This window comes from Gouania willdenowi, chromosome 21, assembly GCF_900634775.1.
Source record: "Gouania willdenowi chromosome 21, fGouWil2.1, whole genome shotgun sequence".
NCBI lineage: Eukaryota > Metazoa > Chordata > Actinopteri > Blenniiformes > Gobiesocidae > Gouania > Gouania willdenowi.
The window spans coordinates 15,337,558-15,343,557 of NC_041064.1; positions in this window are offsets into that span (position 1 = coordinate 15,337,558).

Consider the following 6,000-nt stretch of genomic DNA (forward strand, 5'->3'; position numbering starts at 1 on the left):
TATTAATTGATATGTAATTGATTTTCTATTTATTTGTATTTAATTTTCGAATTATTTATTTATTTACTTATTTTTTTCATTTATTTGTTTATTTATTTATGTATTTGTATTTTTATTTTGTATTTCTTTCCACTTATATTTATTTATTCATATGTGATTTTCGGATTTTTATTTTTGAAATTTTGCTTTAATTTTCACTTTTATTTATTTATGATTTTGGCAGGTTTGGTCCTCCACAATGGGTGACCTTCAGTCTAGGGACAAAGATTAATAGCAGCCTTTCCCAAAGACACGGCCTTTGTGGAAAGAGAACCAATGAGTACACTTTAGAGTGCTGTCCGGTTTCCAAGGAGGCCTTTAATCCAATCCAGTCTTTTTAGTGGTGGCCAACTGGCCAATGCTCAATGGTTTGTTTCAGGGTCAAATGGAGCATCTTTCGGCAAATATTTATCTTGTAAACAGCAAATTTCATTGTTTTATTGAATTTTTTTTTTTTTTCATAGATAAATATTTATACTTCTATACTGTTATTTAAAAAAAAAAAAAAAAAAAAGAACCTAACATAAGAACATAAGCCAACATTCTCACACATCACTGGCTGTTATGTTACAACATCAGGTACAGCAGCTGGCAAACAGCAGGAGTGCAAAACACATCAAATCCATCTTATCTGAGATCACACAATACACTGTTTGCACTGTTTATTCCTAACACTCCATAAACTCATGACGTGACATTTTACATGGAAACAGAAGTGAAACACCTGCTTCTTGTTTGAGGAATTTTTGTTATGCTTTGTTTTGGTCAGACACTGTATTTCTAATCTGTCTATGTGAGTCAAGTGCAAATCTTTCTGTGTAACCATCACTATTTTATCCTGTTTTGTCTGGCCTTGGCACAACTCATATTTACTTTTCATTTTAACAGTTGCATCCAATAAATTAGATGAAAACATTCTTAAAGAATACCTGCCTACACTGTAGAAACGGATGCTTAGATCAACAAAAAATAAATAAAAAGGTAACATTTCCCAACTTTTTTTTAGTAGTTCAGTGAATTTTTTGGGGTTTTTTTTTATTTCAGAATAGCCTTGAAGAACAGTCAGTTGTTAACTACATCATACTTTATTAAATAAAGAAAAATTAATATGTATATATTAAAATTCATGCACCCAATCTTTTTGGTTTTAAATAAAAAAAACACTTTTGCATGTTTTGTAAAATTACATTTAAGAAAGCGAGGTATTTTTTTTTGCAATATTTTTACACATTTTTCGCAACTTCACAGTTAAATGTTTAGATTTTAAAAACTAAAGTAAATCCAAGAAAGTTTGGTAAAATCAATTTTAGATTATAAAATGATCAGTTAGTTAAATATTCACATTTATTGCTTATCTATCATTTTTGCAAATTACCAAAATTTTTTGAATGGCGCAGATATGCTTCCCTAAAATAAAGTAATACTAACGACGTCACTGAAGACATTTTTTACAGTGTACGGTTTTAAAATGTATCAGACTTGACCTCTTGTTCCTCATATTTCAAATAGCTCTACATTTCCCCTGTTTTACCCACTAATAAAGCTAAAGATGAGACTACAGCTGAGATTTCATTGCACTTCCTACAGTAAATTTCCGTTAAAATCATGCCACGGTCTTAATTACAAACAAGCACAATGAAAAGGTGTTGGAAGCACATTAAGAAAACGGTGATCAATGTTTTCCAACCTTTTTTGTCTCATGTACCCCTCCCTTCTGATTAGGAGAACCCTTTCGTCACTCCAATTTAGTAACCTTTCTTGTTTTATTTACATGTTGTTAATAGCTTGAAAATGCCTAACGCACACTAAATATCAATTTTGTGCATTACAATTATTGTATAGCAGAGAATGTATTTACCTCATTTTTTAGAAATGTGCTTAACACGTTAATAACAATTTAGTAGGAGATTTAAGGCCACAATATTGTTTATTTCATTAATGCAGTTTATTGTCAACAGGTGGAAAAGATGATGGATGAGCATGTACAGTGTCTAAAATAGGCTTAAAAATGACTCAGCATGTTGGAAATAGATTCATCAATGTTTCCAAGTACCCCCTACAATGTGTTCAAGTACCCCTAGGGGTACACGTACCCCTGGTTGGGAAACATTGCGGTAGACGATTGCAGATTTTGGAAAACTGAAAAAAAAATAAATAAATAAAAAATAGCCACCATTTTTGCAAACCTCTGGGAATTTTATTTTATTTATCATTTTATTATTTTAATTATTTCACAATTGGAGTGATGCTGTCCTTAGTTCTAAACTGCAGGACATTCTCATTTTTTGGGGATCATTCTGCAGTAAACTAAAAGACAGAACTACCAACTAACACTAGTCACGTTAAGTCTTTTAGATTTTTTTTTTTTTTTTTTCACGCAAATGGGATAATAAATACCTAATCTTGTTATATTCCCATCAGAAAAACTCATTACTCCGATGTATGGGTGTGAAATTGTAAATTGTTAACATTCTTGTTGTAAAATAATACACAGTGTTGGGCTGCTGAGCTGAGAAAACAAGTCTTTCTCTGTATAAGGTCAAAAATGCGTCTTGCACATTCTTCTTTTCAGCTAAACCTACAATTATAGACTGGGGGGGGGGACCTCAAAAAGTACTGAACCAAAAGACAAAACAATTTGAACTGTAATATCATACAACTGTTTTACCGGACTCAACTCAGTTAGGAATCAACATCTGGATTAGCGTTTGGAAAATAATGATTCACTGCCAACTCAAGGGGGGAAAAAAAATCCACAGGAACTGTGGTGTTTACAGCCCTCACTGTTGCTCCTTATAAACCAAAAATCTTGCCTACAAGCTGCAAGTTGCCAAGTATGAACATTGCATACAATTTTTTATATTTTATTTAACCAATGTTTATCAGAACTAATCCCAATCCAGACAATATATTTCTGGTTAAACCCTAGTGCATTGAAGTATTTCACACTATTCCCTGGTATGTCATCCTCTACTGGAGGTTCTGCAAACACAATGCATCACTGGTGCTCATGAGTCTCAACAGACAGTGGAAAAGTAGTGACCGACTCCACTGGGTCAAGAAGACTGATGGGTATGTAAGCAGCTCTAAGTCAATGTAATTCATCTCCCCTGAGGTTCTAGACACAGGCCAGTCACAGACAAGCTCCACACACACACACACACACACACGCACGCACACACCCACAACTTTTATCACCAATTCACTGCAAGAAAGATACTATGGGGCGCCGATTGTAAAGTTAAGCATGCTTAAAAAATGTATGTGAATTTATTTTATGCTACTTTTGACCCGATTTACAGTAATGTTTGTCAAATTTTTGATATGTACTTTTCTTCTTAAAATATAATGTCATTGTTAAATCTAAATCTAAATGTAAATGTTAAATCTAAGTCTAAATGTGAAATCTAAATCTAAATGTGAAATCTAAATCTAAATGCTAAATCTAAATATTAAATCTACATCTAAATGTTAAATCTAAATCTAAATATTAAATCTAAATCTAAATGTCAAATCTAAATCTGAATATTAAATCTAAATGTTCAATGTAAATCTTACGGTGGCCGTAAAAGCTCACAACACAACAAAGAATGATGAACGCAACACGGAAAAGATCAGGGCCGTGAAAGGATCGGGCACTGACACCAACGTTAACGTCACTCTTCTTTGTGGAGTTTTATCGGACTGCTATCATGTTGTGTTGTGAGCGTTCTTGTTGAGGGGTTTGTATTTGTGTGCGCTTTCTTTTTGTGTAGCGTTGTGGCGTTCATCATTCTTTGTTCTTTTGTGATGTGGGGTTTTTATTTGTATTTGCTTTTGTTTTGTGTTGCGTTGTGTCGTCCGTCATTCTGTGTCGTGTTGTGAGCTCTCAGGGCGTTTTGTGTTGTGTTGTGGGGTTTTTCAGTTTGTGTTGTGTTGTGAGCTTTTACGGCCACCGTAAAATCCAAATGTGAAATCGAAATGCTCAATGTAAATCAAAATGTTCAATGTAAATCTAAGGGTTAAATCTAAATGTTAAGTCTTAATCTTGTGGTAAAACTAAATATTTAGCTAATGTGCAAATTCACCGGAAGTGAAGTGTCTATTCAGACAGAGTGATTGCGCTCTACATTTAGATTTAACATTAAATATTTAGATTTAACATTAAATATTTAGATTTAACATTAAATATTTAGATTTAACATTAAATATTTAGATTTAACATTTAGATTTAGATTTAACGTTTAGATTTAGATTTAACATTTAGATTTCAATTTTACATTTAGATTTAAATTCAACATTTAGATATTAGATTTTGATTTAACATTTAGAGTTAATTTAACATTTAGATATAACATTTACATTTAGATTTAATATTTTACATTTAGATTTAACATTTCACCAACATTGCTGTAAATCTGGTCAAAACTCAAAAGTAACATGAAATAAATTCACATACATTTTTTAAATGTCGTTTGTTGCTAAATGTTGCGAAAAGTTGCTGTTTGTTTTAGCACACGCAACTTTCTAAATGGCGCCCCATAAGATACAGTAAAAATCCAAGAGAGTGAGGCAACATTCCCTACATACTGTGATGCATCAGCTCTGTGATTAGTGACAGTTTTGAGCGTGAACTCAAGACTGACTTAAAACAAAAAAAAAAAAACTTTCCACACAATCTCACAACTTTGCAAAAATATTTGGGACACAGTGACTCCAGAGGTCTCTGCGGTCCACAGGATGTGTTAAAAGGAAGTCATCGACTGTGTGCATGGGTGGAAAAAAAAAAAAAACCCCCCAAAAAAAACTTCTGCCTCTGGTGATTTTAAAACAAGCAAGGCTCTGAAAAAAAAGGACTGTGAAAAGTCACAAAGGATACTAAAATGTATCCATTCCATCTGGCAAACATTAGCCCAAATACTGCTGTAAACCATCCTTCTACTGCTCCCATCATCTTGTGGCTTTATAGTACGACTAATAAACCTGAACCACATGAGGAGTAAAAGCTTCTATATATGTATCCAAAGAGTTGGATGACAATGACTGTGGTATTTGTGCAAATCTTCTCTGTTTTCTCATTTAGGATAAAAATTGCATATTTAACACGTCTTTATAATGCTGCCACCTGGTGGCTTTTATAGAGAACAGAAAAGGGTTTAGTTTAGTTTAGTTTATTGGAGCAATTTACTGTACATTCATAATTTTTTACAAAACACAAGATACATCATTAGACGGTATTGAAAGCTCAAAAGGAGTAGAGGCCGAAGCAAGAAAGCTTATAGGCGTCAATTCCATATTCAATTATCATTACAAACATGCATATAGCAACATCAACAAGAGAAAAGAAAACCCTAACCCTAACCCTAAATTTAACCCTAAACCTAACCCTAAACCTAACCCTAAACCTAACCCTAAATTTAACCCTAAACCTAACCCTAAACCCTAACCCTAAACCTAACCCTAAACCCTAACCCTACGTACTCGTACTTCGTTAACCGTACCTTCTCCAAAACACTCATTTTATAATGTATTTTGAATTTCTGCAGCCCAGCAACACTTTTCAGGTTTTCATCAAAACTATTCTATAGGTTGACACCTTTTCGTGTCATACATTGACTCTTCAGGGCAGTACGAGCATACTGTACCTCGGGTGTAAAGATAAGATCAGAAATTGTAAAGAATAACACAATGTTTTATACTGTTTCAATCTTAATGGTATCAATTCAGTTTATTTTGTTTTGTCCAGGCCGTATTCGTTAAATGTGCCTTGTATGATTGTTAGTCCTTCATTTCCAAGGTAATTTTCACACACAATGCATCAGAAGTTATTAATATAAAAGCCAAACAATGTGTCCTTTTGCAGTCTGTGCCATAATAGAGATAGACATGTATAAAAGACTGCTGGACTTCTTTATCAGGAGATTGGTTGGACTTTCAATTAACATGCCATTTGTAAATGGCAATAATACAACTTTTCCTTTG